This window comes from Schistocerca gregaria, chromosome 1, assembly GCF_023897955.1.
Source record: "Schistocerca gregaria isolate iqSchGreg1 chromosome 1, iqSchGreg1.2, whole genome shotgun sequence".
Taxonomy (NCBI): domain Eukaryota; kingdom Metazoa; phylum Arthropoda; class Insecta; order Orthoptera; family Acrididae; genus Schistocerca; species Schistocerca gregaria.
The window spans coordinates 1,047,489,937-1,047,516,991 of NC_064920.1; positions in this window are offsets into that span (position 1 = coordinate 1,047,489,937).

Sequence of the window (27,055 nt, forward strand, 5' to 3'; positions counted from 1 at the left end):
TCTCAACGACGTCCTCCTGAGTAGTCCCCGCCCGGAGATCCGAATGGGGGACTATTTTACCTCCGGAATATTTTACCCAAGAGGACGCCATAATCATTTAATCATACAGTAAAGCTGCATGTCCTCGGGAAAAATTACGGCTGTAGTTTCCCCTTGCTTTCAGCCGTTTGCAGTACCAGCACAGCAAGGCCGTTTTGGTTAATGTTGCAAGGCCAGATTAGTCAATCATCCAGAGTGTTGCCCCTGCAACTATTGAAAAGGCAGCTGCCCCTCTTCAGGAACCACATGCTTGTCTGGCCTCTCAACAGATACCCCTCCGTTGTGGTTGCACCTACGGTACGGCCATCTGTATCGTTGAGGCACGTAAACCTCCCCACCAACGGCAAGGTCCATGGTTCATGGCGGGGGGACTGTCAATATAATAATAGTATAAAGTCAGGCAACGATGAATCGTAGTTTAAAATTACTTTGTGAGTTTTTAATGTGATGGTTTATTTGAATAAACTGTGTTGACTGTTTCCAAAAGAAAAAAAAAGCCTCACCTGTTGTAAGATTTTTTCTTACATCCAAATTGGTGTTCCTGGATGGAAAAATGTTGCCGTTTTATTTCCAGACTTTTTCTGAGTAACTTACATTTTGTTGAGACTTAACCTCCAGCATACTCTGAATGATTTTATATATCGCATGTGTTTAAATTTTTCCCACATGCTCATTACATCTATTCACTTAATTCACTTTATCAATACTAACACATTAGTACTGCTTACGATATCAGTGATAAATTCAGTTACATTGTCTTGTATTACATTTTCTCTATTTCAATTAAACTGGATGACAACCTAGCAAATTGTGTGGTAAATGGAACTTACAATAGACACCAGAGTTCCACAGTGGCGTTTCTGTTAGAAAATCATTTTGTAGGTAACCATAACCCATTAATAACAATTTAATATATCCTAAGAGATCTTTTACGCGATAGAAATGTTAGATATGGCACAAATCCTTTATTTCACAAATATGTTATTCAAATTTGTTTATTCTGAGACATCACTTGGTACGAATGCTTGGTGTGATGTAAACACGTATTCCGTTTGGACCGAAAGCGGGTATTTAATTTGGCTACGAAAACCGGGGCTGGGGCTTCATTTTGTGGCCGGACGCTGGCCGTGTCGTGATGCACTCAATAACAATGTCGGCTGGTAACGATGTCACCGCACAGTGGCATAACGGGAGCAGGCCGGCGCTCGCTCACATTAGCCACGCCGTAACGCACGCGATAATACCGGCGCAGAGGCCGGAATGCGCCGTTCTGCGGCCTGTATTTACATCTTTCAACGCTCAGCACTGCTCCGGGCACCCCGTCGTGGTAAGCCGGATCATTGTCACTCCGTGTTTCTGTGCGAGGGCTTAATTCACTTTTTGTACATCCAGAAGGTTTTATGTGCATGTTTTTAGTTCGCACGTCGGCGATATTAGTGCATGAATTAATTATTTATACTTAATGGTACCATAACAGTGAAACCTATTGTTCCTGTAAATCCCGTTATTTTGTGTGCATTGCCATATATAGCCTTTATTCTGTTTACTTTCAGTTATATTCTTCAAAAATACTGTTTTAAAACACATATAAATGAGAAATGCTGAAAGGAGGTGTAGTCATCCATAGCGTAGGCGTCGTACCGTAATAAATACTCATTCAACTAACAGTAAATGAACGTATGAAACTCAACTAAGCAAATTAGCGTCCTCGGAGTCTTTCGCGACGACATACATGAATAATACGTCCTCGGTTTTCAAGCCTCGTCAATTCGAGTAAAATCCTCCAGCTTTCGATGACCATCTCCTAAGTCGTCGTCAGGAGTTCACTGACTGCCGGGGTACTACGGTTTGTCTCTTATATAGGCATGATGATATCATCAACAGCAAATCAGATTGACCCAATGAGACGCGCGCGCGTAAGTCAACCCGGGCAGCTAGCGGAGTTATTAGCCGTGCCAGCACCGGTGACGTCAGGTGGCGCCAGGGGCAGGCGGTGAATATTATGAGATGACGAACGGCACAGCCATGGGATGACCACTGTCTCCAGCAGTTGCAAATATCTTCATGGGGGACCTGGAGGAGCAGGCTCTGCAAACTGCGACATTACGGCTGTCTTGCTTCCTACGATACGTTGACGACACTTTCCTGATATAGCTTCATGGTGAAGATACACTACAGCAGTTCTTCGATCACACGAATGGTGTCCATCCCAACATTAAATTTACTGTCGAGATGGAGAAACACGGCAAGCAACCATTCTTGGATGTTTTGTTTGCGCAGAAGGCAGGAGGCCAGCTTGGTCATTCAGTGTACCGGAAATCAACACACACTGATCGATACTTGAACGCCAATAGTTTCCACCCACCCCGAACACAAGAAAGCGGTCCTGAACACGTTGGTTCATACAGCCAAAATTATCTCTGTCAACGACCACCTACAGTCTTAATTGCAGAACTTAAAACGTGTTTTCGGGGAAAATGGATACCGCAAAAGAGACATCACAAACGCTTTCAAGGGCCACCGACGAAACACACCTGGTGAATCAGCAGAAGAGGCCAAACGGACTGCATTCCTACCATACTGTGGAGCAACTAGCAGCAAGTTAGGACGTCTGCTGCAGAAACATTGACTAAGACCAGTGTTCCGGCCAGCCCCAAAGATACGAGATGGGATGCGGCCTGTTAAAGACGACATTGCTCTTCGAGTGTCCGGTGTGTATGTTGTACCCGGTCAATGTGGCAACATGTATATCGGACAAACAATTCACACGGTTGCGGAACTTTGTACTGAGCACGAGCGCCATGTAAAACAAAAGGAGCTTGACAAGTCAGCCATAGCGGACCATTGCCTAGAAAACGAACATAAAATGTAGCTCAAAAATAAAAAAGTGGGATTCCGTTACAAAGGAAGCGGCCGAGATTCGTTTAAACAACAACAATTTCACCAGAGACCAGGGGCACTCAGCAGGGCGCGGGAGCGGGCGTTGGACATGGAAAGAAAGCAAAGACAGATGCGCGATGTGGGAGCGGCAGTTTCAAACGTGGTGCCTGTCCCTGGCGCCACCTGACTCCACGTAGCCTCCGCTATCTGCCCGGGTGGACTTAAGCGCCCGACGCATTGGATCTATCTTATTGGCTACTGATGACGACATCATGCCTATATAAGCGAGAAACCGTAGCAACCCCGACAGCCAGGGAGCTCCTGACCACAATGGCGGAGATGGTCGTCGAAAGCTCGAGGAGTTTATTCGAGCTGACGCGGCTTGAAAACCGAGACCGTATTATTCAAGTAAATTAGTGCCATACGTGTTTGAAATGAGATGAGAAAACTCGTGGAACAGCAATATGCACATACATAGAAGCGGTATTACTACGTACGCATGGTTTAAAACGATAGTGAATTAACAAATTTCTCTTTAGTACTCATGATACATGGTTTCCGACGCGATTAGGGCCGCGCGAAGGGAATTAATCAGCTTGGAACGCGGAACGGCAACTGGAGCTAGCCGTAGGGGACATCCATTTCGAAAATCATTAGGGAATTCAATATTACGAGATCCACAGTGTCAAGAGTGTGCTGAAAATACCAAATTTCAGGCATTACCTCTCAGCACGGATAGCGCAGTGGCCGATGGCCTTCGCTTAACGACCGAGAGCAGCGGCGTTTGGGTAGAGTTGTCAGTGCTAACAGACAAAAACGCTGCGTGAAATAAGCGCAGAAATCAATGTCGGATGTACGACGAACGTATCAGTAACGACATTACGGCGACTTCTGGCGTCAAAGGACTGTGGTATCCGTCGCGACTGTCCCTTCTAACAGCACGACATGGCTTGCAGCGTTTCTCCCCGTCTCGAGGCCATATCGGTTACACCCACTGGGAAACAGTGGCCTGGTCAGATGATTATCGATTTCAGTCTGTAAGATGTCATGGTTGGCTTCGAATAGGCCTGCTTGTGTGGCCGAGCGGTTCCAGCCGCTTCAGTCGAACCGCGCGACTGCTACGCTCGCAGGTTCGAATCCTGCCTCGGGCATGGATGCGTGTGATGTCCTTAGCTTAGTTAGGTTTAAGTAGTTCTAAGTTCTAGGGGACTGACGACCTAAGCAGTTAAGTCCCATAGTTCTCAGAGCCATTTGAACCATTTTTTTTGTAGCACGTCATCTTCGTGGTGTAGCAATTTTAATGTCCAGTAGTGTATTTAGGGTGATGAACTTTTTTTTAGCAAGTAAAAACAGATAGCTCCTTCAGCACTCTCTAAAAAGGAAAATTTTCACTGAGTGTCTTTTGCCTACCAACGCCATTCCAGCCCTTCAACAGCTTGGATGTTTGCGTCAGATCATTTTTATGCAAGATGACGCTCCTCCGCATTCTGCACAGCCAGTAAAGCGGCTGAAGAAGCATTTCGGAAATGCTAGAAGTATCAGCCGTGATTTCTCTACAGGTTGGCCCTCCAGAACACCGGATCCTGTCCAGTGTGACTTCTGGCTGTTGCGTTATCTGAAAGATGTGCTCATTGCTCCAATTCCTGCAGCCATTTCGCCTTGGCAGCTTTGCACTTCCTATTCATTTAGTTGCTAAGTGATTTACATGCCTGTATTCTAGTCTTTTCCCGAAGATTTTCTCCTTTCTCCTTTCGGCTGTTAATTGAAGTGTACCATTTGATAACCAAGGTTTCTTCGTTGTACCTATGTCTCACAGTTCTATTTCCGTCACTGCCGTCTCTTGAAGAGTCACGTCCTCTTCAAATGAACTGCCTACCGTGATAAACCTTATCGGTTTAAGCAGATCGTTTATGGTTTTCAAACGCGTCTCATCATTTTTCAGTTATTCCGTGTCCCACATCCTTCCACAGCATTTCTTCCTCACGTTTCGCTGAAACTTCATTCTGCTCTTCATCATTACCAAATTATGACCTAAGCCGAATATTTAAATATCTATATATGTAGTGTCTGTTCTTTCGGACATCCATTTCACAAAGTATTCTGAACTTGACCTCAGAAACATTTCGATTTGTTGTGGAACATGCCGATTCTCGATTTCAGCTTGTGGTAAAAAACGGTGGACAGTACATTGAACGTCTCTTGATACATTCTCACGAAACAAGATAATTAGAAACCAGTGTCATTTGGCTTTTTATGCCGTTTTTGGCCTCAAGAGAATCAAAATTTGACATTATTTTGCTTTCCATGTGGGTTTTGGCCTCAGGACAGCTAAAAAACGATTTTCCCATCCGCTGTGGTATAACCTTGCTGCAGTGGATGGATTTACATAACAAACAGTGCCACAACTATGGGCTGTCGAACTTGTGCAGAGTGCATTTGAATAGAACGGATGGTACAATTTGCATCTCAAATCACAGCCGTAGAACTGCGTTTCACCTGTCATTTGTAGCCAACTTTATATATGTTAACCCACTTACGGCGCCATCTGTTTGTAAAACGTTCGTTAATTTCTGTTTGTTACATGACGTTTCCCCCTGCGCCTATAACATGCTGTTCACGTTTGATGTCATTTTGAACGATGATTCTCTGTCTACAGCGTTTTGCAACTGGAACTTTAATAATAGACACCCTGCACATGTAGGTACGGGTTCCCTTGTCTGAGTGCGCACTGAGTTTAATAGGCTGACTACGAGAATTATTTCAGAAAAAGGCAACTCTAAATCACAACAAACGGTGTGGAACAAGTGTTTCTTTCAGCAAACGAAGAGATTGGCACAGGAGAGGAATTTGTGACGGGCCGCATCAAACCAATTGCAAGACTGATGACTCAAAAAAAAAAAAAAAAAGTCCATAGCTTCTCACGTTGGTCATCATTGGTTGTGTGGTGGCGCTAGTATTTTCCGTGTGTGTGTGTGTGTGTGTGTGTGTGTGTGTGTGTGTTTGTGTGTGTGTGAGAGAGAGAGAGAGAGGGAGAGAGAGAGAGAGTATGTGTGTGTAGGTGTGTATGTATGCTTGTGTGCGTACGGGTGTGGTTTTACTTCGGTATGTGCTCTATATACCAAGGTACTGCACAGCGCTCTCCCGCTGCATTTATGCCTCAAAACAGCAAGGTGTTCTCCTATCGACTTATTGGCGCTGTCAAAACATCACGCGGCTGCATTCCCATAACTCGTTTCAATTAATTATACAGGGGGAGAAACTTTTTCCCATAACTTCCAAGCCCTTAGAGGTTACGAACTATCGGGTAAGACATAGAGTACATTCTCAAATAATTGGGGGATTAAGGTGTAAGTGCTTCTGAGAGGGACGATGTTGGCACAATCGAGGAATTCATCGCTTGCCACATTATACTAGCCGAAAACTGTAAGAAAAAAGTTACTCCCATAACCTTCCCTGCCAGGAGAAAACTTCATTCTATTCCGGAACTACAATTGACTGACATGCCTTTCACCGGCACTCTTTCTGTGGATTTCTGAACGATGAATAGATGAGTAGTCTGTTAGAAATTTCGAGCCACTATATGAGTCGTCCCTTGACAGATCTGCAAGTCATGGAACTTTTGAAGTCTCATTTCGTGCAGCTTTAATCTACAGTAACTCCATGTTGGTTGTTCTTTGGCTTAAGGGGAATGTCAGAATCCCACTACCTAGGACGCAAGATGAATATCTCCGTGTATATTGGTCTATGGAGAAGAGGGAGAAGCATGTTCTGCGTCCTTGCGAATCCAGAAGGCCAGTTGACGCACGTGATCAGTTACAAGTGCCCGGCTAACACCGGACACAGAAAAGTTAATTCATTCACAGAAAAGTTTACTACGGATGATATGCGACACGTGAAGTTCTTGTGAAAACATGGTGGCTCTGGAACTTCGAGGCCTCAGAATGGATCAAATGGCTCTGGGCACTATGGGACTTATCATCTGAGGTCTTCAGTCCCCTAGAACTTAGAACTACTTAAACCTAACTACACTAAGGACATCACACACATCCAATCCCAAGGCAGGATTCGAACCTGCGACCGCAGGGGTCGCTCGGTTGCAGACTGAAGCGCCTAGAACCGCTCGGCCACACCGGCCGGCGAACTTCGAGGCTATCTAAAGTCACCAAATGGGTCAGCAGCTACAAAGAGTAATTTTCTTTTAAAGTTAACATTTAGGATATACAAACAACAGCTTTTCTATGAGTCGTCAGTCTTCTGACTCGTTTGACCCTGAGCCTACATTTTCATCTCAGAGTAGCAATAGCAACATACATCCTCAGTCATTTATTGAATGTATTCCAGGCTCTGTTTTCCTCCACAGTTTTACATCTGCAGTTCCCTCTACCAATATACTTCTTTTTTTTTGTCACTGGTTTCCATATATTTCTTTCCCCGCAGATTCTGTAGGGGATGTCCTCATTCCTTGCATTATTATCCACCTAATATTCAAAATTTTTTTAATATCAAATCTTATTTGCTTCGATTTTCTTCTTTTCCGGTTTTACACCAGTCCACGTTTCACTATCATACAACTATGTGTTGCAGACGTATTTTCTCAGATGCTTCTTCCTCATGTTACGGCTTGTGCTTAATACTAGTATTGTCCGGGAAAGTCTTTTTTGCCACTGATAGGCTGTTTATTACGTCCTCCTGGCTCCGCCTGTCAAGGGTTAAATGTTCAAATGTGTGTGAAATCATATGGGACTTATCGTATGGGACTTAACTGCTAAGGCCATCAGTCCCTAAGCTAAATTATCATAAGGACAAACCCACACACCCATGCCCGAGGAAGGACTCGAACCTCCGCCGTCATGGGTTATTTTGCTGCCTAAATAGCAGAATTTCTTAACTTCATCTACCTTGTGATCATCAATTCTGATGTTATTCTTTTCTCTGTTCTCATTTCCGCTACTTCTCATCATTTTCGTCTTTCTTCGATTTACTCTACATCAGTGTTCTGTACTCATTATTTTGCTCAGTTCATTCAATACATCGTTTAATTCTTCTTCTGTTTCACTGAGGATAGCAGTATCACCAGTGACTCTTATTATTAAGATCCTTTCACCTCGTAATTTGATGCCACTCTTGAACCTATTTTTGATTTCCGTCATTGCTTCTTCGATGTATAGTTTGAAAAGTAAGGGCACATCCTTTTTAATCCGAATGCTTCTTGATCTGACACTATGATTGTTTCCTCTTGGCTCTTCTACGCATCGTATATTATCCGTCGTTCAATATTTTTATCAGAATTTCGAATATCTTGAACCCCTTGACATTATAGAACACATTATGCAGGTAGACAAATCCTATGAACGTGTCCTTTCTTTAGTCTATCTTCCATGTTAGCCGCTAAGGCAAATCTGCCTCTCCGGTTCCCTTACTTATCCAAAAGCCGAGCTGATCGTCATCTAACCGACTGTCAGTTTTCTTTTGCATTTTTGTGTACATTATCCTTGTTAGCAACTTTGATGTGTGGGACATTAAGCTGATTTTGGGATGATTCTCCCACTTGCCAGCTCTTGAATCTTCGGAATTGTATGGACCATGTTTTTCTGAAAATCAAAAGATATATCGCGAGGCTCATGCACCAACACACGAATAGTCGCTTTGTTGCCGCTTCCCCCAATTATTTTAGAAATTCTGATGGAATGTTTTATATCCCTTGTGCCGTATTTCATCGTCCAAAACACTATTAAATTCTGATTCTAATACTGTTTCACCTATCACACCCCTGTCGACTCCTGTCTGTTCTTCCATCACATCATCAGACAGGTCCTCCCTTTCATGGAGGCTTCCAGTGTACTCTTCCCACGTATTCGCTATCCATGGGAGAGAGAAGTGGACGTCGAGAGTCATAACACACCTCGCCAACCGCGGCCCTTCCGGATCAGGGCCCTTCTTGGTCTCTACGTCCTCGGCCCACGTCCTGGACGCGGCAGTCTGTCCATGTTCCATAACATCGTGGTATTTGACGGGTAGGGGCCCAGTGGGTTCATAGCGCGCTCTGGACACTTCCTGCAGATCACTGTTCGCCGCAGAGGAGTGGCAGACGTGCTCCACCCTCCCTGCCGTCCGTTCTGCAGGAGTGGAGTCAATGGCAATGGTGTCAGCATCATGGTCGGTGTCCAGCAGGATCAGCTCTTCGTCGTCCTGCGAGTGAGAGCTGTCGTTTCCCAACACAGTACTGCGGCGTCGGTTTCGGCGTTTAGGTGAACGTTGTTTCCTTTGTGAGGCCTTCCGTGTCGAGCAATGGCATTGACTGACGATTCGCAGACACAAAGGCTTCTGTTGGTGAGGTAACTGCATCGACTTCAGTATTCGGTGGTATTGAAGGCGTTGTACGGAGTTCTTCCACTGGCCAGGCTGAGTAATCGGCCAATCGTCTATCTACGGAGCGTGTTTCTGGTACTGCAACGTTTGAATCGGTGCCCCACTGCAGACTCCTAACAATATGGGATTGGTTCCCAAGTATGTGAGTGGCTCGAAGACTTCTTAGGTAATAGTACCCAGTACGTTGTCCTCGATGGTGAGTATTCATCAAAAGTGATGGTATCATCTGGAGTGCTCCAGGGGAGTGTGGTAGGTCCGCTGTTGTTTTCTATCTACATAAATGATCTTTTGGGTAGGGTGGATAGTAATGTGCGGTTGTTTGCTGATGATGCTGTGGTGTACGGGAGGTGTCGTCGTTGAGTGACTGTAGGAGGATACAAGACGGTTTGGACAGGATTTGTGATTGGTGTAAAGAATGGCAGCTAACTCTAAATACAGATAAATGTAAATTAATGCAGATGAATAGGAAAAAGAATCCTGTAATGTTTGAATATTCCATTAGTAGTGTAGCGCTTGACACAGTCATGTCGAGTAAATATTTGTGCGTAACATTGCAGAGCGATATGAAGTGGGACAAGCATGTAATGGCAGTTGTGGGGAAGGCGGACAGTCGTCTTCGGTTCATTGGTAGAACTTTGGGAAGATGTGGTTCATCTGTAAAGGAGCCCGCTTACAAAACACGAATACGAACTATTCTTGAGTACTGCTCGAGCGTTTGGAATCCCTATCAGGTCGGATTGAGGGAGAACATACAAGCAATTCAGACGCGGGCTGGTGGATCTGTTACTGTTAGGTTTGATCATCACGCGAGTGTTACGGAAATGCTTCAGGAACTCTGGTGGGAGTCTCTAGAGGAAAGGAGGCGTTCTTTTCGTGAATCGCTACTGAGGAAATTTAGAGAACCAGCATTTGAGGATGACTGCAGTACAATTTTACTGCCACCAACTTACATTTCGCGGAAAGACCACAAAGATAAGATAAGAGAGATTAGGGCTCGTACAGAGGCATATAGGCAGTCATGTTTCCCTCGTTCTGTTTGGGAGTGGAACAGGGAGAGAAGATGCTAGTTGTGGTACGAGGTACCCTCCGCCACGCACCGTATGGTGGATTGCGGAGTATGTATGTAGATGTAGATGTAGATCTGTTGGGTCTGGACAGAGGAAGATGTCGTGAGCGCCGTCTCTTATATTACTGGGAGGATTATCGGTGTCGATGTAGGTGTCACGTCCAACGGTGGAACTTGTCCGATCCGACGTTGGCGTCACTCGAAAACTCCGCTGCCGTATGCGGAACACGTTGTTAGTTGGCTGTCGCAAATAACTATGGCCCAACAGATTCCTATTTGTAGGTATGAAGGTCCGTGTCATCGTAGTTCATTGTGCGTCTGGCGTACTCAGCCTGGCTTTTTTCTTAAACCGGATCCGTTTTTCTGCATTTGTTCTTGAACCGTGCCGCATGGGCGTCGCGCTGCCGGGAGTTCGAAGGGAATTTCGAATGTGCGTACCGTCCGCAATCCCAGTGCATCATGGTTAAGCTCGGCGTTGCCAACTATTCAGTCTGCGTGGCACAAGCGGTGTCCTTGTTTCATGTCTCGAAGAACCTTCACATGTTGCGTCGTTAATATGTCTTTCAGCGTGGATTTCTGCATTGATTCGCCGTGATCTTGTTCCACTCAGCTTTACGATCGTGTCGACCGAAGGAAGTAAACTCGTCTGCTCTTCTCGGCTGCTAAGGCCGGTTGCACCTAAATCTCGACGGCTATAAATATATATTCAAATGGGAGGAGCAATCAAGGCGGCAGTGTAGGCCGGATTCTGGAGACTGGTGTGAACACGTCTCTGTGAATGTTTATGAGAGTACCAGTCAAAGGCGTGAAGAGGCCGATTGTGTTTCGGGGGACGGGAGTTAAAATGGACTGCATTTTGTCGGTGTGAGGCTGGTATTGACCACCCAGTTGTGGAGTACAGCGAGAGATATTTTGGCAGACAGTGGGTGTATTGCCGAAGAAAGGGGCTGGAAATTATAACTGGAGTGGCGTAAAGCAGAGAGACGTCGTCTGGATAACTCGGGATACAACGTTGCAGGAAACTCGCAGCTAACACACGAGTCAGAGGAAGGAACTCTGGTCTGTAAAGGACTGAAAGACGCGTAGCTTTTGTTGCTGTGGCTTGTGTCCAGGAGAAACTATGAATGACTGCAAAGTTTTAGCGATTGCTTCAGTTAAGATACAATGCAAAATAATTGCTGAGCATTCACATAGTAGTATAGTTTCGTTATTAAATTAAATAAAACGGTTTCACTCTAAATTTATATGTTGACGTGGATTAGTAGTTAGTCTTTCGTTTCTTTAAAGTGTTGTCAGGTATTCTGTGTTGTCGCTATTTTCCAGTGTGTTTTATAATACAGTGTTTCTGTGTGGCAGATGGAAAGCTTTTAATTTTATTTGCTTAATACTCGTGCTCTGTTCGATGTTTCTTCTTTAGTTCACAGGTCCATTGAGGGAATGTGGGTTTTCGGTAAGTGAATAGTAAGAAGGGCCTGATAATTTACAGTTAGCGAATTACTGTAGTTTCACGAAGTCAACATTTTGTAGTGTGGCTGGCAATCCAGTTATTTACAGCTACTAGTGTAGGGAGATTTAGTGTTTAAAGCAACAGCAGATCACCAAACGTTATTTTTAGTGGCCACATAAGGAGGTGGTACGTCAGTCAGTCCATGGAAGATAAGAGCCCCGGTACGAACCAATACAGGGTTTTAACCCGTATGATAATTTTATAACAGCGTTCCGTAGATCGCAACGAAGGATTACGTGTGTTTTGGTTCTGTTTACCTGCCCAGTAGCAACACATTGATACTACCCCGACTGTCCAAGCACACACAATGAATATGTAATGTGCTCATTTACTTGGTAGACTTCCATACAGTCATTTACAATGACTTGACAAAATTTATAGGGTACCTCCTAATATCATGTCGGACATAGTTTTGCCCGGCGTAATGCAGAATCTGGACCTGGTATGAACTCAGTAAGTCATCAGAAGTCCTCTGCAGAAATATTGCTCCATGCTGCCTCTATAGCCGTTTGTAACTGAGAAAGTGTTGGCGGTGTAGTATTTTCTACACGAACTGATCTCTCGTCTGGGTACCATAAATGACCGATGGGAGACACGTCGGGCGATCTGCTGGCCAAAACATTCCCTCAAGTTATAAGGAATTTTCTGACACGCCGTATTCCCATCTTTGTTTGAAGAAATGAACTCCTTGAATATCAAAAATGGTTCAAATGGCTCTGAGCTCTATGGGACTTAACAGCTGAGGTCGTCAGTCCCCTAGAACTTAGAAATACTTAAACCTAACTAAGCTAAGGACATCACACGCATCCACGCCCGAGGCAGGATTCGAACCTGCGAGCGTAGCAGTCGCGCGGTTCCAGACTGAAGCGGCTCGAAACGCTCGGCCACACAAGCAGGCCTGTTCGAAGCCGACCATGACATCTTACAGACTGAAATCGATAATCATCTGACCAGGCCACTGTTTCCCAGTGGGTGTAACCGATATGGCCTCGAGACGGGGAGAAACGCTGCAAGCCTAACTAACCTAAGGACATCACAGACATCCTTGCCCGAGGCAGGATTCGAACCTGCGACCGTAGCGGTCACTCGGTTCCAGACTGTAGTGCCTAGAACCGCTCGGACACTCCGGCTGGCTGACATGCTACAGACGCGAAATTTAACCGACAGGAAGAAGATGCTGTGATACGCAAATGATTAGCTTTTCAGAGCACTTACACAAGGTTTGCACCGGTGGGGACACCTACAACTTGCTGACATGAGGAAAGTTTCCAACCGATTTCTCATACACAAACAGCAGTTGACTGGCGTTGACTGGTGAAACGTTCTTGTCATGCCTCGTATAAAGAGGAGAAATGCGTACTATCACGTTTCCGACTTTGATAAAGGTTGGATTGTAGCCTATCGCGATTGCGGTTTATTGTATCGCGACATTGCTGCTCGCGTTGGTCGTGATCCAATGACTGTTAGCAGAATATGGATTCGGTCGGTTCAGGAGGGTAATACGGAACGCCGTGCTGGATCCCAACGACCTCCTATCACTAGCAGTCGAGATGACAGGCATCATATCCGCATGGCTGTAACGGATCGTGCAGTCACGTCTAGATCCCTTGGACAACAGATGGGGACGTTCGCAAGCCAATAACCATCTGCACGAACAGTTCGATGACGTTTGCAGCAGCATGGACTCTCAGCTCGGAGACCATGGCTGCGGTTACCCTTGACGCTGCATCACAGACAGGAGCGCTTGCGATAGCGTACTCAGCGACGAACCTGGGTGCACGAATGGCAAAACGTCATTTTTTCGGATGAATCGAGATTCTGTTTACAGCATCATAATGGTCGCATCCATGTTTGGCGACATCGCTATGAACGCACATTGCAAGCGTGTATTCGTCATCGTCATACTGGCGTAATCACCGTGCGTGATGGTGTCGGGTGCCACTTGTTACACGTCTTGCTCACCTCTTGTTCTCATTGCCGGCACTTTGAACAGTGGATGTTACATTTCAGTTATGTTATGACCCGTGACTCTACCCTTCGTTCGATCCATGCGAAACCCTACTTTTCGTCGGGATAATGCACTGGCCTTTCTTGATACAGAAAATGTTCGACTGCTGCCCTGGCCAGCACATTCTCCAGATCTCTCACCAATTGAAAAAGTCTGGTCAATGGTGGCCTAGCAACTGGCTCGTCACAAAACGCCAGTCACTACTCTTGATGAACTGTGGTATCGTGTTGAAGCTAAATGGGCAGCTGTACCTGTAAACGCCATCCAAGCTCTGTTTGACCCAATGTCCAGGCGTATCAAGGCCATTATTACGGCCAAAGGTAGCTGTTCTGGGTACTGATCTCTCAGGATCTGTGCACCCAAATTGCGTGAAAATATAATCACATGTCAGTTCTAGTGTAATATATTTGCCCAATGAATACCCGTGTATCATCTGCATTTCTTCTAGGTGTAGCAATTTTAATTGCTAGTAGTGTAGCATAAAATATTTATTTAAGACAACCGGTTTCGACAGAGTTTGCTGTCATCTTCAGGCTTTAAAAATCGGTTTGTTGAGAAACGAAATTATTTTACGCTGGACCTCGCACCAAGTTCTCTAGTTGATAAAAATCAGCACATGGAAAAAGGTTTACCGTAAGCAAAATTTTTAAAAAAGCCCATTGGGGAAAATCCATGTCGAAAGCAGTTGTCTTAAACAAGGAAATATTTTATGCACCGTGCTCGCAGGCATTTCCAACAGTCGGCCAGTGCCCCGTGCACTCCATATTTGCCATCACCGCTCGACTCCATTGCAATGCTGTGGCAACATCTTCGATAGACGTCGGGTCAACTCCTTTCCATTTTGTAATGATATTTTTTAGATCCTTATCGGACATCCGGATCGTCATGCAGGGACACTGGGACACAATCACTATTTTTATGAAAGAGCTTTATCAGAAGCGCGCTGTCTAACTTCATAGAGACAGTTATGTTGTGCGTCTCGGTCGCACACTGTGGAAGAGCCGTGTACCGCAAGCCTTCTGGCGTGCATATTCTGACGCACGCTTACAGTGCCATCTATTGGCCTAGTTTTCGCCAAGCTGGTTTCGTTACTGGACGTTTGCCATGGCGTCAAAAAGATGCTGTTCAAATTTGACTTCATTCTGAGCAGTGGTTCTTTTTCTACAACTTTTGGAAACAAGTAAATTTAATTATGGACAACCTGCATATTTCTGGACCTTTTATTTCACTGAACTAATTATCACTCTTTGGTGATTTACATGAACGTAGGTAACTGTATCATTTAAGTTCCAGTTCTATCCATATATGCCGGTTTATTACCGTGTATTTTGAAAGATTACCGTCAAACCTCCTTGCCTTGGGACGCCAGATGGAAGTTGATGTTGTCGAGCCCTGAATGAAAATTGCTTAACGGTTAACTGGGGATGGGAGCTTGAGAGCGCTACCTAGAGAGCTTGCCCTTTCTTTACGATACTAGGAAAGGGGCTGGAGGGCTCACACGCCGATGTGTGGGTCTCTGCATTCTATATTTTTTATCTTAAATAAATTCCTTCAACTTGACTTATTTCTGATTTTCAGGGTATGTTAAAGATTGATGACAAATGATTACCTATTTGTTTTAAACATTATTACTCGACTTTACAGCGATTTCAGCAAATTGTTCTAGTTTACAGATATTACAATTTTACAACTTATATCTCGGGTATATGATATACTAACCTGCACGCACATTTCTACGGTCAAGACGGAATTGCGTTGGCCAAATGTATATCACCAAAGTCTCCCAATATTTTAAATGGGACATCCACTATGTGAGGAGCATAACGGGCAAATTGTCGACCAGACACATTAACACAGGGGGGTCAAATTTCCGAAATTAAACGAAAACATTCATTTCCTTACCACAGAACAACTTCCCAACTAAGATTTGGCCACGCTTTAAGGAAAGGTGTGAGGAGGATTAGGAAAGTTCATGTGCAGATTCACAATCACGTACAAGAAATGCATAATACACGACACGTATAAATACGTATTATGAAGCCTGACACATTTCTTTCCACCCGCCCACATGGCTTCTGTTGCACCCGAGGTCGGGCGCGTCGTGGAATAAAATTGGCGGCGGAGCCGCCTCCGTATGTATTTGTTGGTGCGAGCAAACATCGAAACCTGCTGCTTATGGAGCGGAAACTGTACCGTTTCAGTGTTCAATGATTCGTTTATCCTTTGTGCTACTTGTAATTATTTGTATTGCCCATTCAATGTCTGAGGTCAAGTTAATGCAAGTCTGCAATACGTAGGACATTATTGTGAGTTATTTTCATTCCGTAGTTTGAAGAAGCCCTTTCACATTATATCTATTTAAACTAAGTCGTAAAATGATGATGACGAGAAAATAAGAAACATTAGAGCTAATACAGACGTTCTTCCCGCTCACTTTTCGGGAATGGTCTAAGAAGAGAGGGAAATTTTAATGATATTCGAAACACTCTCCCACACATACAATGTCTTAGACAAAATAGAGCTGCCTTTTCAATTCAGTACATTTCCAAAACGAGTTTGATGACTCGAATCTTTTGGTCTGTAGCAAGCCAGGGGAACCCACGATCTGCCACATCAAACTACTCACGTAGCAGCTCTTTCAACCACCGGAAAGGTTGTTGGTGTAGTTTGTAGTACGAGGAGGAGTTCACTGAAGACACCGGAGCAGTAGTCGGCTCGTTACATAATAATGCTCTAGGCGACCCAGTGCTCTGTTTTCCTGTAGGTCTCTTTCGTCTCTAGCTTTAGATGGCAGTATTATGGAGTCTGTCGAAGGGGCGTATCTTGTTGACAGCATGACATGAAGAATTGCAGAAACTGAAAGAAATAAATGCGAACATTACTCAACATTGTACAGGAAATGTTTTTAAAATCAGACCAACTTGGTTATTGTGTACTTCTCTTAATGTGAGAACAGAGCATTGAGCAAGAGCATCGAGGGTTGTTAAAAAATTATTGGACAGGTGGTGTAAAAATACATTCTATTGCAAGACTCTATACTGCTAAGCATTATGCAAGAAGCTTCTGTTATTGTTCTGAAATGGCAGAGTAGTTTACTTCCGACAGTAGGCATAAACTGAACATCAGACAAGAGCGACTTGCTCAGGTCAAACTCAGTCAGCACACGCCCACACACTCGCGCGCGTGCACACACACACACACACACACACACACACACACACACAACACAAATAAGCAAGCACGCACACGCACACACAGTGTCTGCTGTGTTCGCTCAGAGAACATGCTGCTATCCGGACGCTACCTGCCAATCCACACAGCGCCAGTACACCGCCGGCTCATCGCAACTCATCCTTTGATGAAGGCACGCACTGAATCAGTGATCAGCAATCAGTCAGCAGCAGGCTCCGAGAGGCCCACAGTACTATTTTATGTTGTCCACATAGTCATCATCGTTTCTCTCGATACGTGGAGCCTAGAGCACCAGACACTTTATTTGTTTTTCACAGAAAGAATATAGATCGAAACTACCACTTAGAAACAGGGTCCGATAGTCTCAACGCGCTCAACATGTTTAACTTTTGAGAACTACGCCACTTTCGCAATGTTAGTAACAGCGTAGCATGGCAAAATCTTTTTATTTTTGGCCTTGATGGTGACGGGGCTACAAAAGCTGGCCCGGCTTCGACGTTTGGCATTCAGCATACTCCCTATGACAAGTAGAAATCTATAGAAATGCGCATTCTTTGGGTAACAGCGTCATTACAGTGCTTGTCCTGCAGTTTCCTAGGTCGTTGATTGCATCATAGAACATGAAGTTGAAATATTCTTTCAAGATAGTACAAAATAACCATGCTCCTGCTTACATGTCATCTCTTCTGCGTTGTTGTAAAATCGTGTACATACTGTACTTTGTTATTTTTTTCCTAAGTAAAACTGAGCTTTCAAAATAAATGATTTCTTGCACAATTGCATTTTAAGCTATTTTCTCGCACTGTGTCTAGGAAAACAAGATAGGGTGTTCAGTTTTCTTTATCACATTTAAATTATTAATTTGGACACGTGTAGGCTCACAAGATATTCAGGTTTTTAGGATGTGGCGCACACGTAATAAGACGTTTCCGACCACTGTACTAGGGAATGTATAATTCTTCGTAGTGTAGCAACCAACACAACTATAACCATGCAGTGGTCACACAATGTTCACATTATCTTTTTTGTGACTAGTCGTTGAAGGAAATGTGAAAACTAGTTTGAAATTGAGTTATATAGAGAGTAATAGCAGTCGGTCTAGACAAGCTACTTTGTTGAAATAAAGATATTGTAGTGGACTATATTTACATTTCTATAGTTGGCGAATATATGCGCGTTTTGTTTATTGCTAACGGTAACTGCCACATTCTAGTGCATTTACAATTGTAATTAGCATAGAGCAACTATACAAAATTGCGTCCATTAACGAAATCGTCACAATATAAAAGACATATGAAGCTGGACTCAAGAAATATATACTACAAGTTTAGTGTTACACGAATACAATAAATCCGCCACCCCCTCATCACCCCCCCCCCCCCTACCGCTACTGACTCTTTAAAGATTCAACCTTTTGGCCCCGCATGACAAAGAAATCTTTGGCTAAGCTGTGGTCCGTTTTAGGGAAAGGTATTGTTTCACTCATCTAACTACTTATGACATAAACTCTTCTGAACGATGTGTCGTACAATTACATAATTTTGCAGGTACTTTCATTGGTATATGTGGATAGGGTAGTATATGTGGATATTGCCTGAAAAATGTGTTGGGTATAGAGTTAATACTGACGAAGTAATAAAAATAAATCGTTATGTACAGTGCTGCAGTTTGACTGCATAAACAGCGAAAATTTAAGAGAGATAAACATTCATTATTACAACTGGACATATTTGCCCAGGCAGTTATTCGCGAATCTAATTTACAGGCATTTTTCCCGTCTGTCAATAGGTATTTTTGTTCCAAATGAAAGGTTTCCGGGAATGTCGCCCATCTTGAGATCTTTTAAACAATAGTAATAAATTACAACAGGGTTATAATCCAGTGTGCACAAGGCTAACCATTTTTGTACCTTGTTGTTGTTGTGGTCTTCAGTCCTGAGACTGGTTTGATGCAGCTCTCCTTGCTACTCTATCCTGTGCAAGCTTCTTCATCTCCCAGTACCCACTGCAACCTACATCCTTCTGAATCTGCTTAGTGTAGCCATCTCTTGGTCTCCCTCTACGATTTTTACCCTCCACGCTGCCCTCCAATACTAAATTGGTGATCCCTTGAAGACTCAGAACATTTCCTACCAACCGATCCCTTCTTCTGGTCAAGTTGTGCCACAAACGTCTCTTCTCCCCAATCCGATTCAATACGTCCTCATTAATTATGTGAACTACCCATCTAATCTTCAGCATTCTTCTGTAGCACCACATTTCGAAAACTTCTATCCTCTTCTTGTCCAAACTATTTATCGTCCATATTTCGCTTCCATACATGGCTACACTCCACACAAATACTTTCAGAAATGACTTCCTGACACTTAAATCTATACTCGATGTTAAGAAATTTCTCTTCTTCAGAAACGCTTTCTTTGCCATTGGCTGTCTACATTTTATATCGTCTCTACTTCGACCATCATCAGTTATTTTGCTCCCCAAATAGCTAAAGTCCTTTACTTCTTTAAGTGTCTCATTTCCTAATCTAATTCTCTCAGCATCACCCGACTTATTTGGACTGCATTCCATTATCCTCGTTTTGATTTTGTTGATGTTCATCTTATATCCTCCTTTCAAGACACTATCCATTCCGTTCAACTGCTCTTCCAAGTCCTTTGCTGTCTCTGACAGAATTACGATGTCATCGGTGAACCTCAAAGTGTTTATTTCTTCTCCATGGATTTTAATTCCTACTCCGAATTTTTCTTTTGTTTCCTTCACTGCTTGCTCAATATACAGATTGAATAACATCGGGCAGAGACTACAACCCTGTCTCACTCCCTTCCCAAACACTGCCTCCCTTTCATGTTCCTCGACTGTGATAACTGCCATCTGGTTTCTATACATATTGTAAATAGCCTTTCGATCCCTGTATTTTACCCCTGCCGCCTTCAGAATTTGAAAGAGAGTATTCCAGTCAACATTGTCAAAAGCTTTCTTTAAGTCTACAAATGCTAGAAACGTAGGTTTGCCCTTCCTTAATCTAGCTTCTAAGATAAGTCGTAGGGTCAGTATTGCCTCACGTGTTCCAACATTTCTACGGAATCCGAACTGATCTTCCCCGAGGTCGGCTTCTACTAGTTTTTCCATTCGTCTGTAAAGATCTCGCGTTAGTATTTTGCAGCTGTGACTTATTAAACTGATAGTTCGGTAATTTTCACATCTGTCAACACCTGCTTTCTTTGGGATTGGAAGTATTATATTCTTCTTGAAGTCTGAGGGTATTTCGCCTGTCTCATACATCTTGCTCACCAGATGGTAGAGTTTTGCCAGGTCTGGCTCTCCCAAGACCGTCAATAGTTCCAATGGAATGTTGTCTACTCCGGGGGCCTTGGTTCGACTCAGGTCTTTCAGTGCTCTGTCAAACTCTTCACGTAGTATCGTATCTCCCATTTCATCTTCGTCTACATCCTCTTTTGTACCTAATTGCAATACAAAAGTTGTATAGCGCACCTTATCTCGTTGCTACTGAGTAGGCAAACCTAACAAAACTATCATTTCACTGTTGTATATAAAAACTATAGCTCGTGCTTCCGTTTACTAATTACATTTTAAAGAAATTTGAATGGTACAAAACACTTATAGCGTTAAAGAAACCTCTCTACAAGTAATAACGGATTTCAAGTACGGTACTGAAATAATTCGTAGATTCACAAACAGAATAAAATTATGAACACTTTTAATATTTCAGGAACGCCTGGGTGAAACTAGAGACTGGCTACCAGGCACAATGTCGGCATAGTATTAGGACAACAATTGGGACGCAGGCAAATAATAGCAAATATGAGGATCACACAGTAGCAGACAAAAAGGAGATACTACACAGAGCTCCGAAAAGTTTTATATGAATGTGTTGGAGGCACTTGAGCGATACGCCTATTGTATAAAATCGTTGGAAGAAATGTTGAACGAACAAAATGGTGTTGCGCATAGTAATTATTATAAAATTTTTAAAGATAATTTTTTGGGTTCTATCATGTTTTTGTTGAACAGGGCGCTCTGCCATGAGTCTGCTGCATACGTCGGCTGTAGACTTGCAGCGACGGTTTTAGTACAACTGAGGAAGCCTAAGGGTGGCTCTGTTATCGGCCAGGCACTTGATTGACTTTCCTCTGCGATTGTCAATGCAAACGACACAGGATACATTTTAAAGAAAGGTTTCAAGTGTTCCCGTTAGTAAAATGATTTCTGTTTAAGGCTTTGGAATATTTTCTATCTAAAGTATTTCAGTACTATATTTTAAATCGATTATTACGTTGTCAGGACACTCTTTAAAGATACAAGCTTTCTCAACCAATCAAGTTTCTTTTGAAAATTTTAAGGTTCAGTCCTTACAAATAAAGCTAGTGAATCCTCATTAATGTTTCATGTATAATGCTGGAAATGTTTTATACAAGGATTACGAGGGCTTGCTGAAAAGTAAAGCCTCGAATTTTAACATGTGAAAATTCTTAAAGAATTCTAAATAAAACGAACATTATTGACATTCTACATATTTACTGTTCAGTCTACGCGTTTGGAACCCTCTGCCACAAAGGGGCTCCGAATGTAACACGACACCATGTAACATAATTATGTTACCAAAAGAAATCCATTGGAATTCTATTGCTCGATAAATAGTACAGTCCTCAAGGCTGTCAATTCAACTAAGCACCTGGGTGTTAAAATTACGAACAACTTCAGTTGGAAAAACCACATAGATAATATTGTGGGGAAGGCGAGCCAAAGGTTGCGTTTCATTCGCAGGACACTTAGAAGGTGCAACAAGTCCACTAAAGAGGCAGCTTTCACTACACTCCTTCGTCCTCTGTTGGAATATTGCTGCGCGGTGTGGGATCCTTACCAGTTGGGATTGACGGAGGACATCGAAAGGGTGCAAAAAATGGCAGCTTGTTTTGTATTATCACGTAATAGGGGAGAAGTGGGATGGAAGTCATTACAGCAAAGACGTATTTAGTCGCGGCGAAATCTTTTTACGAAATTTCAGTCACCAACTTTCTCTTCTGAATGCGTAAATATTTTGTTGAGCCCAACCTACATAGGTAGGAATGATCATCAAAATAAAATACTAGAAATCAGAGCTCGAACAGAAAGGTTTAGGTGTTCGTTTTTCCCGCGCGCTGTTAAGGAGTGGAATGGTAGAGAGATAGTATGATTGTGGTTCGATGAACCCTCTGCCAAGCACTTAAATGTGAATTGCAGAGTAGTCATGTAGATGTAGATCGACACTTGAGAAATTGCGTGCTGTAATCGAGGTTCGAATTCGGTCGGTTCATCCACACATGGAGCACCCTCTCTTTTCCATAACAACGTCAGACCACAAACAAGCACTGCGCATCTGCAACAGTCCGAAGACTTGGGTTCACTGCCATCGATCGTCCTCCATACGGTCCCGACTTGAGCCCATCCGATTTTCATCTGTTTCCAAAACACCTCTGAGGACTTCACTTTGATACTGAAGACGCTGTGAAAGCAGATGTGGGGTTGTGGCTCCGTCAACAAAGTCAAACATTCTAAAGCGTCGATGTCAAAAAATTGGTTTCTTTTTGGGAGAAATGTGTTCTTCTCCGGAGTAACTATGTTGAGAAAAGAATATGTTGAAGTGAAGAATAAAGATAAATTATGTTAGTAACGTCTGTTTTATTTAAGAAGCATTAAAAGTTTTCACATTTAAAATATGGAGGCTTCATTTTTCAACACACCCTCGTATTTCAATATGATATCTGAAGTCCATTACTACGTGCATAGAGTACTCTTTAATGCTACGGGTATCATCCACAAATCAAATGTCTTTTAAAATTTTAGTATAAAGCCATAAAATGGAACCATGGTTTAATAGAAGACAGTGAACTGATCGTTCTGTTAGGACTTGTTACTCTCTAACTACGAAGTATAGTATTTTATTTACTTTCTGTGTTATAATCAGGTAAAGAAATTGTTTGGTTTTCCAAACGATGGACTATAATCCAGTCTAAATTTATTTTTATTGTTTAACAGATTTTAAGTTGGTGACAGTGTCTTAAGCCAGTTACTCTAGAAACGAAAATAAAGACAAAAAATAAACCGACTTTGGCTAAACGTTTTTTCTGTACTTATTATGTTGAGGATGTCTGTGAGAAAAACGTCCTAAAAGGTTTGTTGGAAGTTGTTATGTCCCTAATTCTGGATGAATATAGCCTCGGTGATTTAAGCACCGCTGCTTCAAGATGTATACGTTGTCTAACTAATGTTAAATATTTAATGTAGAACTATACGTGTTAACGAGTATTTTATGACAGAATTTCAAGCGTTTAAATTTAGTCAACAATTCTTCGATAGTGATAGCAGCTGAAGAAATGAACTAAAATTTGGGCTATGCCAGGGACTAAAACCCGGGTCTCCTGCTTAGGAGGCAGAATTGTTAACCATCACACCACCGCAGCAGTATAGCTAACACCATTGCGTGGACTATCCTAGTCAAAAGCCTTCCGTAACACAAACTTCATTTCATGTCTCCAGCTCACTTTCCCGTTTTTAAATCGTCAGTATTGCAGAGGCTCTCCGGTACTGGAATAGCCCCCCAGTTTTGTACGTAACAGGTAAACCCTGCCTCTACCTCAGGTGTAGGTGAACTATTGATCTTATGCACTTACGTTTTCCGTGAGACATATGAGTCTTAACTGCAAGTTCGATAATGATAGGAGCTGAAGCTATACCGCTATTACAGCCATAAAGTTTTTTTTTTTGCGTTGCCCCGATGATAAATATCGGTGTCACCGCTTCGACATAAAATAAGGACCAACAAATCATGAAATGAAGTCCTCGAAAGATAAAAATACGCTATATTCCACTGCAAACTAATAACAGTGCAAACTGTCAACCTACTCTCATACATTTGTCGTATACCGAAACCTGTACGCTAGTGACACAAAATTATTTATTTGTTGACATTAATCGTCATATAAAACTGAGGAAAGAAGTCAACAAATGTAAGTCGAAAACTTCCCAAAGGAATGGAAGCGTTCCAAAAGCCGACACAACGAAAAATGTGCTATGCCCGAAAACTCAACACCGAAAAGATATTCAATGAAAGTGTAATAAAAGAGGAACGTTTACAAGGGAAAAACTGAAACTAACTATGTGCTATGTGTGTGTACATTATATAAAGTTTTATGATTAGTAAAAGAAAGTTCAAGTACTGGCCATACCACAAATTTTTATCCATTTCTTTAGGTTCTATCACTATCGAAGACAAAAAAGTTGAGACTCATATATGTCAATGAAAATTTAATTCCATAAAATACTGAAAACTATATTTATGTTACCCAAAAAAAAAACCTTCAGAACAGGGAATGGGTTATATCAGCCGTTTAGTGGTACACTGTAGGTTCCGTGTCCACTTCTCCAGCTCTACGTGACGTACATCGAACGTTAGAGCACACGTCATATCTAGGCGTGATAACATGAGGTAAAGCAACAGCACGCTTGCTAGAAAACAGCGACATAAAGCCATCAGATAAGGTAAGGCGCTAATCTCGCGTTTCTGAAGCCTGTTGGGAGGCTGACTGCTAATTGTAGCCCGCACAGCACGGAGCGCGGTGTTTAAAACTTCTATGGCGTAAATCAGAGAGCGTTTTAATGAAACCGAAACCCTGCGTTTTGTGCAGGAAGCGAGACCTCCGTGTCGGCGGCGAGGGAGGAAGCGGTAGTGGCTCCAGAATGGAAGCGAGGGGGGGGGGGGGAGGGGGGGGGGGTTACATTCCAGGCGTGACCGCTGCAGCTCGGTATCCCGATAAGATCTCGTATTATTGCAGGTAATTATTCGGCAGCCGGCGAGCACGCGAGCCAGAAACAGTAATTACTTCATAATGGAACGCATTACACTTATACGGTTTCTGTGTTTTAAAGTTGGGTCGGTGGCTACCGCCGACGGTTTAGCGGCACAGTAATTATTAGTTGCGGCCACGCGCGTTTAAAGCTTCGCCGTTCGAACCTCCCTCCTTCCTTTCCCGTTCCCCTCTCCATTAATTATAATCGGTGCGGTTTATGTGCGGGGCAACAAATATTCGTTAGCTGCAAACAGAGAGCAGGCCGAATGCTGTTTTTGGCGACACAGAACGATAACTCTGACGTCACGCAAGATGATGCGGTGTCGTAAGTTATGAAGAGAACCAGTTGAAATAACTGGTATCGTTTGTCCATGATTGGATCTCATGACTGTGGCATGCTCGTAACACAACCTGTAAGACAACGAGGTTTCTTGCATACAGATCAAGTAAAATACTATAATTTCACCTACAAATGACTACAAACCGCATTCACATACATACAAAACTCATCATAGCATCGTGTCGGAGAGAATATGCGCGATTACTAACTAGATTTTATTCTATGAGAGATAGTCGAATGGAACCGAGACAGGTCGAGAAAAATAATGGCCATAACTGTTATTATACTCAGCCGACTGTGAGAGAAGACACCCCATGCCTTGATGGATACCTTTGTGGTTGCCCATGGTTTTACCGAGGCACGCTTCTCTTCGTGAGAAGAGGTGATTATGGACTTCTTAAGAAGATAGACAATGACAGATAGTAATTTGTACATTGTTTTTGTAGTGTGTATAGCAAAGGTCATTTTGCAAGATATACCGTAGTACTTTCTTTGTTACGTGTTGTTATAGATAGCTATCTCAATGGTATATGTTGTTTTAAAAACTGAGTCATATTGCAAATTATGCAGAAAAATTGGATGTAAGTTATGGGAAAAATAGCAGCATGTCTGACATTTGTCTGTAAAGTTCTGTTCATTACCTACTTATCACTGCCATTTATAAATTCTTCTTTTACAGTTACATAAAACACTCTGATTCAATGGTTAACACGAAAATTAAATACATATACAGAAATATTACACACCAGCAAAATGATCTGTCATAGTAAATACAAGTGAATTTTATACAGCACAAGAGTTTGCAGTCATTTTTGAGAAATAGTGTAGTGATTTCCACACAAATTCCCAAAACTAATACACAAGAAGTATTATAAAGTTTCCTTGAATGACATTGTATTCTGGCAAAAAATAAAGGCTGTAATGGTCAACCTACCGATACCAGAGTCTTTTTTCACAAATTCCATGTCTAAAATATAACACGGAAGTATCACAAGTACTAACTCATTATACTCCGCAATGGAAATTATATTAATAACTGCCGGCCGGAGTGGCCTGCGGTTCTAGGCGCTGGGGTCTGGAGCCGAGCGACCGCTACGGTCGCATGTTCGAATCCTGCCTCGGAAATGTATGTGTGTGATGTCCTTAGGTTAGTTAGGTTTAATTAGTTCTAAGTTCTAGGCGACTGATGACCTCAGACGTTAAGTCGCATACTGCTCAGAGCCATTTTTATGTTAATAACTGAAAAAATGTGCAGGAACTGACTGAGATTTGCACTTAAAGTTTTAGCTTTTGAAACAATTATGAATGTAACCCCATCTTCTATATGGAGAATGGGACTATAGCTGGTTAATATCCAATAAAACAATAGCCGTTATTTATGTTTTATTTTTATGCTGCCAGTTTCGACGATATACTACGTCATCTTCAGGCCTGCTTCAATCTAGTAACCTGCGTATTACAAAATTCACCAGCACTTTTATCTGGACTCGTAACGATTATTAGCGCATGCGTGCTCCTCGGACCACTGTCAGTAACTGTCAAAACAGACAAAACATATGCGTCGCAAGCTAGTCATTACATCTCCACAATCACTAATGTTTTCATACCACGTAGGAATCTTGTGTCTGCAGTACGTGTGACAAAGTCGATTAATTTCACACATATCTCTCTACTGGGATTGGATGAAGGATTATAGAAAGTATTTAAAAGGGGTTTGTTTCCAGGTTTTTCTATGAATGACTTCCAGTACTTTGATACGAACTGAGAGCCATTGCCTGACAGGATTACTATCGCTTTTTCTACTT